The following is an 18,033-nucleotide window of genomic DNA, read 5'->3' on the forward strand; positions in this document are numbered from 1 at the left end:
AGGAGTAAAGCTGGGGTTTGCTATGGGGAGAGACGAGGACCAGAGTTGTGGGAAGAGAGGACCCTGCCCATGGGCTCTGGTGCACTGGGCTGGGGAGCTGCTTTTTGGTGCCTGTGCCCGGAAGGGACCATCACTGGATTGCTCTTCCTGCATCCCAGGCTGAGTCAGGCACAGTCTCAGGGTGTGTTTGAAGGAAGAGGGACCTGGCAGGGCAAAAGCAACAGCAACAGCAATAAACACCCATCTGCCTGTGTGCACCATGGTGGGGGCAGGAGGGGCTGGATGTCCCGAGGTCTGGGGTGAGAAGCTGTTCCGTGGAGCACAGGCTGTGCTTTTTGGCTCCGTGTGTTTCTCTTTAAGCATTTCCAGCCTGCTTCAATTTGTTTTCTATTACCATCAGCTCCGGTGCCTGTGCAGTTCTGTTGATCAAAGCAGAACACGTTGGCTGACATGGAAGTGCTTCCAAAATCCAGGGAACGGAGGGGGGAACGCGGCCTCTCCGTGAACTCTCTGGAAAACCAGCCTTAGTGTGGGGCTGTTAATGGGATGTTCTGGGAGGTGTTTGGTGGGACCTGGTGCCATCACTTCATCACAAGCAATTAAGATTGAGGCCAAAGCGGGTGCACACGCAGAGCTCTCCCCCTTGGCACGGTGCGGCCGCATGTCCCGCATCCATGTGGAACGGGCTTCAATGGAGAGAGCATTCCCATGGAGGGAGTGTGGGTCTGTCCCATGGGAGAGGTCCCCAGGTCCCTCCCCACCACTGCCCAGCTCCTTGGCTGCGCTGGCTGGTGGGATTAGGCAACATTTGTGGCCGCAGCTGAAGGTTTCCAAAGGCAGATGTCGGAGCTGGCATCACCTCGACAGTTTTATTTGGGGTTTTGATCCGTTCCTGGAATGTAAATTAAAGCAGAGGAAAAACATATGGGGCCAAATCCTGCTGCTAGGTACATGGGCACCCGTCCTGCTGGCTCCTGCATCAAGGGGGGCTGCACGCGATGCTCTGCTGGCTCTGGTGGCTGCTCATGGTGGGGAGAGGTTTGGGATCCTGGGAAGTGTATCCCAAAGAGCCTGAACACAGAGTCAGGGCTCCCCCCTCCCCTTGAAGTCAGGAGCCCTGCCTGAGGGGATGTTGGAGGGAGAGGATGTGGGATGGAGGGGATGCGGTACCCAGGGATGCAGGAGGGAAGGGATGCGGTACCCAGCGATACCACCAGCTCCTTGTTGACCTCAGGTTTCCTCCAGTCATGGATGCCATCAGTCTGTCACCACTGGGAGATCCTTGCTTAGGGTGATGATGCACTGGAACAGGTTGCCCAAAGAAGTGGTAAATGCTCCATCCCTGGACAGGCTTGGACAGGGCTTGGAGCAACCTGGTCTAGTGGAAGGTGTCCCTGCCCATGGCAGGGCATTGGAACTGGATGAGTTTTAAGGTCCCTTCCAACCCAAACCATTCCGTGATTCAGTGTTCAGGCCCAACAATCCCTTCTCCATCTCCAGCTGCCCAGTTTGCTGGCAAATCCACCCTGGAAAAACCCCCGGCTGGAGCCCGAGGCAGCCCCTGGCCGTGCTGGGCTTCACCCAAACCAGCGCGCCAGCTCCGTGCATCCTTTGTGCGTGAGATTTTCCTCTGGAATTAATCTAAACATCCCTTGGAAGTTTTCATTAAGGTCCCATTTAATGTGGGGAAGGGGAGGCCGGGGTGGGACGGTGCCGAAGGGCGCGGGCAGCCAACACGACCTTTCATGTGGTTGCAGCTATGCGCACTCTAATCTTATTAGGCTTAGGGGCTTGAAGTTTAGAAGTTTAATTCAACCCCCGTTATTATGAGTTACCCTTTACGCTCCCCTTGCGGTGATTAATCCGTGCAGCTCCAAAATCCCTCCCCCCATAAATTCACAAGACACAAAAGAAGCAATAAGCCATTTTCTGCAACGATTTCAAGTGGGTTTGGAGAGAGGCTTTGCTCCAGCGCTGGGGCACATCAGAGGCGCACAGGGCGGCCTTGGCCCAAGGCAACCTTTGAATGCAGGCAGTTACATTTTAATCCCGTATTTGAATAACGTGACCAAAAGATCTTTCCCATTAAAAAACAGAGAGGAACAAAATACTGAGCCCAAGCTGGAGCCGGTGGGGTTGGTGCTAAACCAGTTCAGGGCTCCAGGGAGAGCTCGCAGTGATGGGAGCCATGGGGAGAAGGACCCCAGCCCCTTGTAGGACCCCTGCGGCTCCCTAAGCTAAGAGTAAAGCATGTTTGGAAACTCAGTCTGGAGCAAGCTCAGGCGTGGGTCTGAGCATCATTGGGGCTGCCCATCCCATGGGTTTCATACCCATCTGAGACTCGAGCATCTTGTTTCTCTCTTGGAGGTAGGAGATGTAATCCCATTGGCATCCTTGTACCAGGAGATGGGTCCCACTGGTCTGTTTAAGCTCCAGGATTTTCCCCTCCAAGCCTCCAAATGCGTGTTTCTTTTAACCTAGACACAGAGGCAGTGAAGGAGTTTATGTGCTGTGGTTTTTCTTCCTGTCAAACAGACTAAGGAGATTACTGCGCTGCAAATCTGATATAAAAGATTTCTTTTAAAGTCACTGATGGAGCTCAATAAATAATGAGCTCAGTGTCTGCGACTGCTTCACAGCGATATTAGACTATAAAAAACCTTAAATGGCTGTTACTTAAAGCGAACAGCAAAAAATACCAACAGCAAAACAAGCCCCAAACTGCAGAGTGAGGCATGGAAACAATACCGGAGGGAGAGGATGTGAAGTTCTGTCTCCGGGAAAGGAAAACATTTCAAATTGCCATCTATTCACACCTGAATGTGTAATGTGCTCGAGCTACGAGTTTACAGACATCTGGGGTTTGAAAGGGAGAGCCAAGAGCGCGCGTCTCATTCGCAGGAGACAAGGAGAAGGCGGCTGCGGGATGGTTTGATGCTGTGGCTCTGATGGGAGGAGGCACAACGGAGCTTCGGGAGCAGCAGGTCTGGGTGCTGCACACCCCGGAGGTCCCAGGCCTCCTCCTGGCACGTGCTGTGCTGCTGGGGTCCCTCCAAGCAGCCTCCTCCAGCACAGACGGGTACGAACCACGTTGTCCTTCCTTCGAGCCCCAGAGCACAGCCTCTGCGGGGAAGTGTTTTGTTCATGGCTGGGAACTGCCCTTGAAACACTTTTCCATCCCAATATGCAGCTTGGGAACAGGATTCCCAGCGCAGGAGCTGCAGGGGGTGGCTCGGAAGGAGTTTTGCCTGAGCTGTGGCAGGCATCCCTCCAGTCCTTGGATGGTGGAGCTGTGCCCAGCATCCTTCCGTTCCAAGCGTGCACAATGTGCCATGCTTGCCATCACCCCATGGCACCCTGAGCCGCAGCACCCAGCTTGGTGGGAGCCACATCCTTCCAACCTGCCAGCACCTCCTGCTGTGATGCTGGCTGGTGGGCTGGGGCTGTTCTGGGGTCAGGAGCTGCAGACCAGCCAGGTTTTGGGGTGGCAAAGGAGCCTGTAACGATCCAATGCTCCCTTTCCTTTGCCGTGTGAGCACATGGCTGAGCCTTTGTGTCGGGATTCCAAAGGATGGGGTTTTGTAGGCGGGGTGGCCATGGAGGTTCCCCGAATGCCAGGCATCAGGGGATGCAGGGATGCCCAAGCCATCCAGCCAGCTTGAGGGCTGCAGCTCCTCCTCAGCGCTGTCAATAGGATTGGCTTTGTGCGGCTGAGAAGTCGATTAGTCCAGCAGCATCCCTCCTGACCAGGGAAATAACTGGAAGTGTAATTAAATGTTTAGAAGGAATGAAACAACACAGAAGGAGAAGCATCTGCGGGGGTAAAGCCTGGCGATCGCCTTGCCTGGCCTGTTATTAAAAGCCTCTTGGTGCTCAGCCAGCTTTAGCCACAGCAGCAGCATGGGCTTGTCTGTGTGACCGTGGCCTGTGGCGCTGGGCTCTGCTTTTGGGGCTGTTTCTATGGGGTTTGTGCCATGTCCAGGGCTGGGGCATCAACTGCAGCTTCTCCCCTCATGCGCTGGGAGGGAGATGTTGCTCTGAGGGTCGGGGTCTGCACCCGGCTGCAGTTGGGGCCGTGTCTGTCAGCGCAGAAAGGACTTTCTCACTGAACAATAGCTGTGTGCCTGTGTGCCAGCAGCAGTGACGCTGCTGGTGCCGCTAACACAGAGCTGCAAAACTGCTGCTATGAAACAGCACTAAAAGCAAAACCTGGATTTTCTCTGTTTTGTGGCAGTTCCGCAGTTATGGGGCGAGGTTTTTCTCTCCTCTTGTTTGAGGGCAAAGAAGTCAGCAGCCCCAGGCCTGGGTTCCTGCAGCTTGGGCACCTCTGAGAGCATAGAGGAGAAGGAGGAAGAGAAGGGGTAGCAAGGGGACAGCAGAGGGGGGGAGCATCACTGGGCAGAGGAGGACCCGCACTTCCCATGGGGAGGATGGATGGGGCACGCTGCAGGACCAGGGCCACCCAGTTTGGGGTTGGCAAACCCACGCTGGTTGCCCAGATCATCAGTATCCTCCTTCCTTCCAGTGTACAGGAAATGGGGCTTTGTTTTTTCTCTTTGTTTTTGCTTTTCCCTGTGAAGGATGCCTGCCTTGCAAACCCGTTTGAGCCCAGCCTGCCCCAGGGGGATTTATTGCCTCTCCAGTTTTATTGTTGATACAGATCTTTATCTGCCCTGGGCTTATAACTGACATTTAAATTACACTGCAAACAATGAATCAATATTTATGGATTACTGGTCCAATACATTCGCCAAACGAGTTGTTATGGGATTCTGTCTCCCGGCAAACAGGACAATGAGGTCAAGGTCAAGGCTTTGTCTAATGAGAAATAGGCACAGACAGGAGCTGCCAGCCCAATATTGACTGCCTAATCGGAATGCATTTATGTTGGTCATTTAGCCGAGGGTATTGAGCTCTTTGTTAATTTTCCCATTCTTGTCATTTTCCTGCTGATAATTGTTCATAATTTAAAGCCCTGGGCCCGGAATGTTTCCCCCTGCCCGTAGCAACCCGGGGCTGCAGGAACAAGGGCTGGATGCCAGCGCGGGAGCAACGCTCCTGCACGCTCCTTGCGTGCAGGGTCCCTCTTGGGTTGTCCAGCCTGGCTTTGCGGTGGGAGCAGGACCCCCTGCTCCTGGGGATGGTTATGAGCATCAGGAGCCACTGGGATGTTCAGCCTTGACTGCAAGAAGCTGGAGGAAATCCGTTCCCCACTTCGGGTGCCAGCCTCAGCTGGGAATTGGCCTTTTTCCCCTCAGCTGCAAGCAGGAGTCAGGCTGGCAGAACAGAACATGGCTTTTGATTGTTGCTTTCTGAACTTTCTGGGGTTTTTTGCTCTGTTCCTGTGTAATTATGGTACACGTTGTGCTTAGGTACCTCCTGCCTTAAAGCAGTGATAGCACTGTGGCTGCTTGCACTTCAGTGCCGCTTAGGGTTTTATGGATACTGATTTATTACACTTCAGGCGGAAGAAGGGAGGATTATATCAAGAGGGGAGACTGAGCTGAGCTCTTAGGCAGAAGCTCTTCCCTGTGAGGGTGCTGAGGCGCTGGCACAGGGTGCCCAGAGAAGCTGTGGCTGCCCCATCCCTGGCAGTGTTCAAGGCCAGGTTGGACACAGGGGCTTGGAGCAAGCTGCTCCAGTGGAAGGGGTCCCTGCCCGTGGCAGGGGTTGGAGCTGGGTGAGCTTTAAGGTCCCTTCAACCCGAACCAGTCTGGGGTTCTGTGTGGCCTTTGGAAGTCTCTGTTTTCCTAAAGAGAAGGCTAAAATCTGTTAAAATTCAGCTTCTGGCTCCCCAAAGCAAAGCCAAGGTCAGGCGCCTGCTTTGTTCTCCCACACAGCTTCCCCAGGCACAAGTGGGTGAGCATCCAAGGGCACGCAGCAGGGAGCACCATGGCAGTACCCTCCCAGCCCCCTGGGAAGCTGCACCCGGAGTGGGAAGGGGCAGAAGGGAAAAGGAGGGGTTGGAATTTTTTGGGAAGCTGTGTTTATCCCCTTGTTAAACGCCAGATGAAAAGTTTCAGGCCTTAAATGAGTTTTGTCCTCTTCCCTGCGTTTATTTACATTAGAATAATCCCGAGCCTGCGAATTGTGTCAATTATTCTTTCCTCCGGGGCGAGCCAAGAATTCTTTGTTCCTCTCTAGTTTACAAAAGTGAAATATAGGTGAGGTTTAGGACCTTTTAATCCTCCGATGTAATTACTGTTCCCTGCAGACACCGCCGCGTTTTACCAGCGCTGCATGTAGCTGCTGGGCTCAGATTAGACACACAAAGTCCCTCCACTCCATCAAAGGCTTCCTTATCTGCCCAAGACAGCGCAACAACAAACGCTGCCCAAATCTCACAGGACCGGGTGTTTATTTGACCACGGCTGCAATAAATAAATGTGCTGCAGCCAAACAGGCTGGGGCTGGTGGTGGTTTCCCTGAGAACGGGGCTCGGCAGGCGCCTGGGTGGGAATTCTCAAGAGCGTGAAGGGCCGGGGACTACAGTGGGGCTTTTGAAGTGCTTTTTCCATGTTTTACGAGCCCAAACGAGGATGGGACCAAAATGACACGAAGAAATAATCCCCCATTCAGCCCTGAAAGGATTATTCTAATTACTTTGATTATTAAAGATCAGACAGATTGATTTTTTTCTCCTTCCCCCCCCCCCCCCCCCCCCCGCCCCAGGCTCCGAGCAGGAGTAAACCAACCCCGCAATACAAATCCTCGCTGGGAATTGAAGAACGTCTTAAGTAAACAGCGGGAACAAACGGGCTGTGTGACGGATACCCAGGGTCCAGCAGCCGGGCCGGGGGGGCCCCCTTTGTGCCGGCCTCAATAGGGGCTAAACGCCCCCCGAGACCCCGCTCGGCTCCGAGCGAGGGGCCGCGTCTCGCCCCTTTCAGATGCAAATGCGAGTGGGGTTCGCCTTTATCTCGGCGGTAGGATGGTGGTGTCAAGCTGAGTCTGCATGAATAAACCGGAGAATTTAGGCTTTATTGAGAGCTCGGGTGGGTTTTTCTCCTCCCCCCCCCCCCCAAGCCTGTGCCGGGGAGGGGTGCGCAGATGGTCCCTCCCGACCCCCTATTTATCAGCTCCGATTCCTTTAAGGGCTCTGTTTGTTTCTGCTGATGAGGACTGTTAATTTGCACAGCGGTCTCATTAGGCCTAAACCACCAATTAATTTCTTTTGTTCTCATTAAACGGCTGATTCCTAAACATTTCTGCAGCCACAATGGATGGCTCCAAGCTGCAGCCTCGGCATCATTCCTGGCAGCCCTGGCATCCATCCCTAGAAATCCCAGCATCCTCCCCAGCATCCCCAGCATCCTCCCTGGCATCTTCGCCATCGTTCCCAGCCATGGAGTGGTACCCAAACCACGGATGCACTTGATGCTCTGGGACTGAATCCCAAGCTGCAAACCCAGGCATTAAATGCGTTCATCCTGCCAACAGCCTCATCACCGAGCTGCAAAATGAGCATGGAGGAGTCCTGGGGCAGGGGGGATGCACTTGCTGAGCAGGCAAGCCAAAGCACTGAGCTTTTCCCATCAGTTCCACATGTCAGAAATGAGGGTTTGGGGTGGGTTTTTTTGCTCCATTGTGGGTTTATCTGATTACGGGTGCGTTCAGGCCAAGAGGAGCTTGTGGCTTGTGCTTTCCAGCTTGGCCACACAATTTGCAGCAGCATTGAAGAGTCCTTGACTGTCTCTTAGTGATTTGCTGCCAGAAAGTGTCAGCTTTTGTCTGAGAGCGACGCTGGGGCAAGCACTTGGCCTCGCTTGACATTTCTGCAGCTCAGGCTGGCTTCGGAGAGTTAAATACCCAAGGTGAGGTTGCAAAACAGCTCCTCTCTTACCAAAAGCATTGCAGCCCGCTCTGGATGACCTTCCTGCGATGGCCTCACACCAGAACCTGCTGCAGTCTGCAGTAATGGGCTCTCTCTTGCAGTGCTGCTGGGGTTTGTTTGCCTGCACCGGGCACGATTGCTGTGTTAAAGCGGGGATGCGGTGCAGTCAGCGCCAGAGGCCATGGCACGGCGCGGTGCTCAGCCGTGTGCCCACGTGGATCCTGCCACTTCTCTCTCCCGCTGTCGGTGCCTCTGCGCTTCCCTGCGTCAATATTGCCTTTCCTCCGCTGTGCACACTTTGTGCTTTCCCAGCAGTTCAAAGAGCTGCTGCAGGGAGATAAAACAAAAGCCGAGCAAACACAACCCTCCTCTGCCGCTCCCAAGCCTTGGGTGCAAACACCGGCTTTGTCCATCGGCCTCGAGTCGTGGCTCTGGGTTTAGATGCTTCTTTGTTAGTTGCTTGGTAGTAGCAGACAAAGTCCCACCAGCAGCTCGGCTCCCAGCAGGGTCAGTGGGGAATTTCCTTCTGGAGACCTCTGTACTGGGACAAACATGCTCCACAGGACCTTCTCAAAGCATTCCCAGCAGCTCATGCTGCTGCTGCTGCTGGTCCAGCCTCCATCTCCAGCTCTTCTCACAGCTGCTGGGGTTGCAGATGGGTAGAAAGGGCTGTGGGGGCTCCTGCTTGGTGCTGCATGGGCTGTGCTGCTCCTCTGTCTGATCCCAAAGGGAAGAGGAGCTCCAAAACCTCCAGCCTGCTTGTCTGGTTGGGGCGATCACTGGCGGGGGCATCAGTGGAGAGCCATGGGTGCACACTGCACCCTGGGGACACCGGTGCCGTTGCTCAGCAGCCAGAGGAACCTTTTCAGCCCATACTCCTTCAGGCTGATGGAGGCAGGCAGGTATTTATTGCTAAAATCAAATTTAGGGGAGGGAAGGTGGGGAAGGAACCTGTGGGAACAAGAAGGGGAGCAGAGTCCAAGCGGGTGGGCTTGGCATGGGTACCAGGTACCCGGTACCCGGGTACCAGGGCATCCTCAAAGGGACTCCCATCCGAATGCGTGCCTGGCCCAAACCAATTAACCTCTTTAACAACACGATATACTCATGTGGCTGCCCATTACAGTCAATTAAGAAGAGCTGTGGCTACACATAATTACTGCCAGGCCATAAACAGAGCACGAGCAGGAAGGGGACGGGGATGGGGGGTGGCTGGTAGGGTACCAGGGCCGGGGGGGGGATGTCACAGCCTGGGCTTCCCACCATGGCAGATCTCGTGGTGGTTCAAAAGCTGCCACACAACAATTCCTTATTGTGTTTGCTGGGTTTGCCTGGATTTATGGTGTCATCATGGCCCGATGGTGTGAGCAAACAGCTGCTGGGAGAGGCTTGCAGCGCTCTGGGAGGGAGCAGAAACCTTGTTCTCATCCCATAGGGACCGAGGCGCAGCCAGGGGACCCCGGCAGGGTGATGCCACCTCCACACCGGGGATAATGCTCAGCACCAGGTCCCGGGCACGTCCTCTCCTCCGGCTGTTATTGATGTCAATAGGGCTCTGTTATGGAAACAGCCTCCTCATGAGCATCTCCCCGGGGCCCTTATGGGTTGTCTCCAGTGGGCTGCAGAGCCCATCCCCGGGGTGACTTTCCCACCTCCAGAGCAGCCTCCATTTGTCTCCATTACCTGGAAGAAAGGCACAATGATCCTTGAAAAGGGCCCCTTGTTGGGCCGCACCACCGCTCCCTGAGCTTCCTGCGCCTAATGAAGATGAATGAACGTTATCTTAACCTGTTCCAGCAATCCCTGGTTCCAGGCAGCGCTGGGAGTAACCCTCTGCTTGCTGGGCTGCCTGCATGGGTGCTGCAGAAGGAAGCTGGATGTCCCCATGAGGATTCCTGGAGGAGTCCTGCCTCGGTCCCATTTGCACCAAGACCAGGCCTTTGATTCATTGCTTATGAGCTGATTTCTCTTGTTCCCATTGCTGGCTTTGCTGGAAGGCTGGAGCTTCAGCTCCATTCAAATTCCTGCTGCGAGTGGTGCTTTGCAGCAGAGAAAAGCAATTTGGTCCTTTCCAGAACAGCAGTCAAAGCCTGCTCCACAAAACATCAGGAGAGATGGGAAAGGTACTGAACCCGAACCCCCAGATTGCTTAAAACTGATAGATTAAAGGAAAAATGAATGCCAGAAGAGAGAAAGCTGAGAAGACCTTTAGAGCAGGACATCTTGAAGTGGTGAGGTAATGGCACAGGGTGCCCAGAGAAGCTGTGGCTGCCCCATCCCTAGCAGTGTTCAAGGCCAGGTTGGATGGGGCTTGAAGCAAGCTGCTCCAGTGGAAGGTGTCCCTGCTTTAAGACCCCTTCCAGCCCAAACCATTCCATCATTCTATGATCTTTACTTGATTCCTGATGTACCGGAGGAGGATGCAGAAGGGGCAGAGGTGTTCAGTGGCTGTTGGGCGGGTGGCTGGGCGGAAGCCAAGGGCTGGAATGGGAGGTTGGTGATGAAAGACTCCCCGGCCCCGCAGCAGCTCCCTCGAACGTTAAGCAGTTGCTAAACCCGTGTGTGGAAATCAGCAGCCCTGGTTCAGCCGCAGCCAAGGAGCCCGGCGAGCAGTTGGCCAAGGGGAACGGTTGGGCCATTAATGTTGATTTTCAATAAGGCTTTGAGGAGCGGGGTGTTTCCAGCGCTGCGAGGAAGCCGGTGCTGTGCCGGTGCTTTCAAAGGGCAAACAGGATGACCCAGGTAATTACAGGGCTGTCAGGCTGCCATCGATCCTGGGAAAAGTAATGGCACAGCTGATACGGGACTCAATTAATAGAGAGTCAGAGGAGGACAGCGCAATTAATGCCAATCTGCGTGGATTTATGGGAAGCAGCCCCTGACAAGCTCCTCGGATACCTCCTGGGTGAGATTACAGCATCGGTGAATGTTCATCAGTGTCAAAGTGATGGGTTTCGTGCTGTCCCCAAGTGTTCATGCACTGGGCACTCTAATAGCATGAAGCCCACGTGTGTGTGTTTTATCCCAGACGAAATGGTTGGAATGGGGGCCACTGGGTGGAGGGAGGTCAACCCATCCTGGAGCAGGTTGGTAGCTTCAAAGGTGTACCTTCAGGAGCACCTAACACTTGTTGCCCCAGGGGGAACATGGGGCTTTCAGGTTATTTCAGTAACTGAGAAAAGCTCAGTTAATTTTAAGCGTAAAACATGGAAACCCCCCACCATTTGTAACAGCAAAGGCTGAATTTCACCTTGGAAATGTCAGAAACAAAACCTCGTAGCATCTTCCAAAGGAAAATCCCTATTCAGGCTTCTGTTTCCAGGCAGAAGCTCCCAGCAGGTTTTGTTCTGAATCCCATAGATTGCTGACAACCTTCCCACCCCAGCCCATGGATGTGGCCCGGCTGCTCCTGGCACACAATGCAGGCAGGGATCTTGGAAATGCCCTGGCTCTGCACCTCACGTCCCTGCACGTTTCCCCCCTGCGTTAATCTGGTTTGGGGACATGGTGGCAGATGGGCTCCTATAGACCCGGATATTCCTTCCCCTGCTGCCCAGCCTGATCAGCAACAAGATGCTGCTGTGCCCAGCTCCCCACAAGCGCTTCGGGGGACCTTTTATTTCCAGTATTAGGCAGGTTATAAACGTGTCACTGATGATTTGCTCGTGTTTTCTGAGCTGCCAGGGGAAATTTATGGTCAGGACAAAACGCAAGAAGGGGATGGGGGAAAATAAAGCTCGACCCAGCTGCGTGCTTTAAGCTGAGCCTCTCCATAAATTACAGAGCTTTGCTTTTGAGGGTGGTCCGCAGAGCTGCGTGCCAGAGTTGTGTGTGTTCAAAGTGGGAGGATCATGGGGTTAAGTGCTAGGAAAGGGGAGGGGAAAAGCAACTGCTTTAAGAAAGCAGAGCATGAAGCAGGTCCCTGGCCTGCCGGGGTGTCTGTGCAGGCTCTGGGCCGGGAGCTGCTCCCGGGTGGGATGGAGGCTGATCCCTGCTGCCCGGCCATTGGCATGCAAAGCTGTGGCTCCTGGGAGGAATGTTCCAGCTGCATGTGGGGATTGCAGAGGGACGGCAGCCAGCGGCTGCGGGATGGAGCTGCGGAGGGATGCTTGGTACAGACCTGCAGAGCAGCACCGGGGATGATCCCACCCTGACCTCAGCACCAGGATGGGCCCTGGGGTCTCAGTATCCTCCCTCAGGATGGGGACCTTTCTAGGGGATCTGTCCCTGGTTTGGATGTCATAGATCATAGAATCACCGACGGGTTTGGGTTGGAAGGGACCTTAAAGCCACGGGCAGGGACCCCTTCCACTGGAGCAGCTTGCTCCAAGCCCCTGTGTCCAACCTGGCCTTGAACACTGCCAGGGATGGGGCAGCCACAGCTTCTCTGGGCACCCTGTGCCAGCGCCTCAGCACCCTCACAGGGAAGAGCTTCTGCCTAAGAGCTCAGCTCAGTCCACCCCACAAGGGAGCACAGAGCAGGGGCTGCCCCAGATGCTGCTCCCTCAGATGTTCTGAGCTCCTGGCCCCTGCACAGAGCAAAGCAGCAGTGGCTGGGATTGAGCCCGCTCCAACAAGGGCTTTGATGCCTACGGACCCCCAGCACTGCCTGGCCCCGGGGCAGCCCCGTGTGTCCCCCAGCCCCTTGTGTGTCCCCCAAGCCCTCCATGGCCACAGCCCCCCCCCCCCCCGGACAGGAGCCACCCCAGGAGGTGATGCTGCAGTTTGACCTCGTGGCTCTGATCCTTGTCCTTCCTTGAAAGTCCCTGTTTTCAGGAGCAGACTGACTCCTACTGTCCTGCCTCCTACAGAAGAGCAAGCTGAAGGCAGCTGGGGGCTTCATGGTTGGTCCAGCAGCGATGAAGTGGGCACAGCTGATGCCAGCGTGCCATGCCATGCCACACTGTGCCTGCTGGCCTTGTATGAGCCAGGCAGGAGCTCCTAGGCCTGCACCAGAGGGACCCTCATCCCTCTCACACAGTCCCTTCTCCTGTTGACCTGGTGAAGAAGATGGACTCATCCCTCCTTTGGAATTCTGCCCCTTTTCATTCCTTTTAGTACCCGAACTATCAGAGTGACCCTGCTCCGAGGGTGCGTGCACACCAAGGATGTTCAAGGCCAAGCTGGACAGAGCCTTGGGTGCCATGGTTTAGTGTGGGGTGTCCCTGCCCATGGCAGGGGGGTCGGAACTGGGTGATCTTAAGGTCCTTTCCAACCCAAACCATTCTATGATTCTATGTGTCCTCACCACGCTGGGCTCAGAGTAATGGGAGTCCATAAATCCCCATCTCTCAGCACACTGTGGCCTTGTTGGCTCCCCCATATCAGCTGTGTGAGGGGATAATATATTTATCTGCAAGGAAGGTATAAGGCCACAAGTCCAAAGCTACAAATCCTCACAAGTGAGTATTAATGGATTATGCCTCCGCAATCCATTGCGTGTTCGAGTTATACAACAAAAATTGGGATAATAAAACAGCTCTTAGTGTCAAAATGTAATTAAACTGCTTGAGAACAGCACAGCTGCTTTGTGCTGCCATAAAGCATCTGAAAACTGCTGGGCCATTTGCTTGGGTGCCTAAATGAGAGCTCCGGGCTCCAGCCGTGGCTCCTGCGGAGGGGAGGTGACCCTCTCCTGCAGTAAATCAGCCCTGACCTGCCTGTGGGTGTAAATGGGGGTCCCAGCGTCCCACTGATGGATGCGGTCCCCTTTTACTGTGCTGGTGGGGATCCCTGCATCCCAAAATGTGCACTGGAGGAGCTGCTGCTGTTATCCCTCTGCAGCCATTATCCCTCTGCTGCGGGTGCCGGTGCGAAGGTAAATGCAGAACAAACAAGAGCTGTCAATAGACTCCTGTTTAGCACTTGCAGGAGACAAATGAACCTTGAATTAACCTCCCAGCAGAAGCAGAACCTGCACGTGTGGAACCCCAGTTATAGCTGTCACAGCGTTTGTCCTCCTCAGCATCCCAGGTGGGTGCAGGGCCCCGGGTCCTGTGGCATCACAGAAACACAGAATCATGGAATGGTTTGGGTGTAAATCTCCCCTCTGGCAGGTTCAAGCCATTCCCCTTGGCCTGTCCCTACAGGCCCTTGTCCCAAGCCCCTCTCCAGGTTTCCTGCAGCCCCTTTAGGCACTGGAGCTGCTCTCAGGTCTCCCCTTCAGGAGCCTTCTCTTCTCCAGGCTGCCCCAGCCCAGCTCTCTCAGCCTGGCTCCAGAGCAGAGCTGCTCCAGCCCTCGCAGCAGCTCCACGGCATCCTCTGGATTCGCTCCAACAGCTCCACGTCCCTCTTGTGCTGTTGCCCCAGAGCTGGATCAGGGCTGCAGGGGGGGTCTCCCCAGAGCACAGCAGAGGGGCAGGATCCCCTCCCTGAGCTCAGGGGGTGCAGCCCAGCACACGGGGAGGGGGGTTCTGGGCTCATGCTGATGCTCCAGCATCCTGCTGACACTGGGGACCACTGCATGGGAAAAAGGGCTTTTTTCCCCACAGCACGGCCCATCCACATCAGGAATGACAGGAAAATGATACTGGGCTGGGGGGGGAAACCACCCTCAGACAGTGCAGGGGGTGCGGAGGTGCATGTACATGTGTACACGTGTGTTTGTGTGCGCACACACACGTGCGCCCCTGCACGCAGTCACCTTTATCAGCTCCCCCATCTCCTCCCCGGGGCTGCAGTCGGGGGGGTGTTGGACTTCAATGTGTAACAATCAGAACCTTTCATTGTAGCCGGTGGAAATGAGACGAGTTAATTCCAGGGAATTGTTTCATCTCAGCTCAACAGTAATAATGAATCTTTTCTACAAGATGAATTGGTGAAGGGCCAACTTCCTCCGGGGCAATTCCTGTGTAGTGCTGATCCCGCTGGAATTCACCTTGGGAAGGGAAAAAAAGGGAAAAGAAACAAGAAAAGGTTTAAAACGATCAAATGCTACTATTCATAACAACGTGTTATTTAGCTCAGCCGTTTACTGACAGCGCAAGGATGGAGCCAAGTCCTTCACAGAAAACGCTCACACAACACTTTGCTCCTGAGCCAGCCACGGCCTCAAAGCAACACGAGGCGCACACCAGCGTGCTGTTATCCCTGTGAAGCCAGGGAGCACCAGTGCAGAGCTGCCTTGGAAGTTCAATGGGATCCTGGCCTTGGCCTCAAAAATAGAATCATGGAATTGGCTTGGGTTGGAGGGATCCCAAAGCTCCTCCAGTTCCAACCCCTGCCACAGGCAGGGACCCCTTCCACTGGAGCAGCTTGCTCCAAGCCCCTGTGTCCAACCTGGCCTTGAGCACTGCCAGGGGATGGGGCAGCCACAGCTTCTCTGGGCAGGGTTGGGTTTGTCCCTCCTCACCTGCAGAAGGGACACAGGAGGCTCTTGGCCACCCTTTGCCAGGGTCCCTGCGCCTCAATCCGGGCTAATGAGGTTTTCCAGGCAGCAGAAGCTCTGCAGGGTTCGGGTCTTTGGCTGTTGTGGTGGTTTGTGTTGGGGTTGTTTTGTTCAAGAGGGATTAAGCCAAATGAGTTTTTATCTGTTTCTGCAGTTTTCCACTGGGATTCAGTGAAGCACCAGCGCCTGAGAAGAGAAAAACCGATAAACATCTAAAGCAGACACTCTGAGTACTGTTTTATCTCTGCCATTTGAAGTGATGACACCCTTCAAGCAGATAAACAAAGCAACGAGGAGGGGCATGTTGTTAGCTGGAGTGTGTAACAAACAGAATACTCCCTGCCACATTACAGACAATGGTAATGCACAATCATTCATTATAACTCAATTACAGTAATTAAAACTGGTGGGATGCAGAGGCAGAACAGACGAAGGGAGCAGTGCCAACAGAATTTACACTCCGTGTCATCAGCTAGCGATAACAACAGCTGATGGTGTCCCAGAGCCTCCTCCTGCCATCTGTTCCCGAGCCGCCGCCGCCGGATGGTGTTAGGTGCTGCAGCGCCGATGGGAGGTGATGGGAAGGGGTAGGGAAGGGCCCCCCAACCCAGCCGCTGCTGGGGGCCGAGTCCTGGCACCCCCAGGGTGAGCTGCCCGTGGAACCAGGCACAGAGCATGGGGACAGAGGGGGGAAAGGGGAGCCCTGTTATTGCTGTGCCCTGGGGTGCAAAGTGCATGGGCTGGGGAGCAGAGCCTGCAGTGGGCTGCTTTGTTCCTGGGGTGCGCATGGCATGGCACGACACTGCATAGCACAGCAGGGCAGAGCATGGCACAACACAGCACAGCATGGCAAGCCATGGCCCAGGACAACGCGGTATGGCAAATCACAGCTTGGCACGGGATGGCATAGCACAGCATGACAGCATGGCTACACCTGCAGCACTGCCCAGTGCTGCCAGTTAGGAACCAAAGACACAGCATGGGAAAACGTACTCGGCTCCTGAGCCCAGGCATTCCCAGGGGTCACCATCACCCTTCCCAAAAGCCCTTCCTCCAAGCCCCTGTGTCCAACCTGGCCTTGAACACTGCCAGGGATGGGGCAGCCACAGCTTCTCTGGGCACCCTGGGCCAGCGCCTCAGCACCCTCACAGGGACGAGCTTCTGCCTAAGAGCTCAGCTCAGTCTGCCCTCATGGAATCACTCGTGGAAAATGGATAACACAATCCAAAAGGTTCTGGGCCGTGGGATGCATCAGCACAGGAGCATCCTGGTGCAACTCCCACCCGCTGCACCAAGCGAGGTCTCTGCCTTCACACCCTGGTGAGGCAGCATTGGCCAAGGCTGAGCTAAAAGCGCGTTAGCAAAAAGCCCTTATCACTATATAATGAAACCAAACCCTAATGTGTGAGTCTCTAATACTTTCATTACGAAGCAGGGGAAGGCGGCGCGTGGCTGAGAGCGTGGATGGGAATCGGCTTCCCCCCCTCCTCCGCCAGCACTGGGAGAGGCTTCCATCAACCCCAGTTCATTGCAAAGGGCAGCAGTTTGCTGGGAACGGCTGGGAGCAGAACCAGGAGCAGGTCGGGTGCCCGAAGGGGCAGCACCGAACCCTTCCGCTGCCGGCGCTCCGCAGGCCTCCAACAAAGGAGCTCCTGCAATTGTGATCTCTAATGGTCCCCTGTGTAAGCCCCTCATTGCAGCCAGCTTAAGATCAGGTTTAAGTGCCCTCCTCCCCCGTTCCCGCTGCACATTATCGGGAAGCAGAGCCGTTAAAGTGCTGCTCCTGCTTTTTATTTCTCCCTCGCAGCAGGCTCTGTCATGTTCAATCCATCACGGGAAGCCCCCGTAGGATGCTACACATGTCCTGGTGCAAGGGAAGTGCTTTGTCTCTGTCAGGAGCACCGAGGTTGAGCGCATAGGATCCCCTGCTCCCTTCCCTGCATCCCTAAACCCTCACTGCAAGGCAGCAGCAGTGAGACAAAGCAGCTCAGTGGGAAGGAAAAAGGATGATGGATGGGGTCTGGGGTACCCACAAGGGGGTGATGCCCAAGGAGGAAAGAGGACATCCCATTCCCCATCCCTCAGCAGCACATCCTGCATCCCAACCCCAGAACCATGGGCACAGGGAGAAGCCAATGGCTGCTCCTATCAATCCCAAGCTCAGTTCTTCCTCCACCATTATCCCCATGGGAAAGGGGGTTCTCCGCCCCACAGAACCACATCTCCTCACCTCCTCGTATCAACAACTCGGTGCAGGGTTTCAGAGATAAAGGGGGTACAGACACTTGGCTTCCACTGCAGCTTCAGTACATTTACTTTTTATTCTTTGTTTTTCTTCTTTTTTCTCCCTTTTTGTACAAAAACCAGGTGCAGTTATTAACAGCTGTACAGATTCTGCTACATACTTTGGTGTGAAGTTGAGAAGTCTGCTCGGGAGCCCTCCCCCCGCTCCGGTACATGCACTTCCTTCAGCTTTTAGGGGCATTTTTCCTTATTTTGGGGAAAACAAAAGCACCAACTTGCAAACCAGTGACCCTGGGGGATGCCAACTGGGGGTGACCGCACTGCTGGGGGGGTTCAACCCCCCCCCCCAGCCCTTCCCAATGCACCCACATCACTGCCCGGGGGTGCAGAGGACCAAGCACGAGCCCCAAACCACACACAAGGCATCACCAGACCCCTCGCCAAGCACCACCATGGGTCCATGGGCACCGGGGGCATTTTCAGAGTCATTTTCTGAGCCAAACCGCCCTTAGAACCACTTTCCCTAAGCACAGCTTTAAAGAAGTCACTTTTTCCCCTCTCCGGGTCA

The sequence above is a fragment of the Psittacula echo genome (assembly GCF_963264785.1).
Source record: "Psittacula echo genome assembly, chromosome: 10".
Taxonomy (NCBI): Eukaryota; Metazoa; Chordata; class Aves; order Psittaciformes; family Psittacidae; genus Psittacula; species Psittacula echo.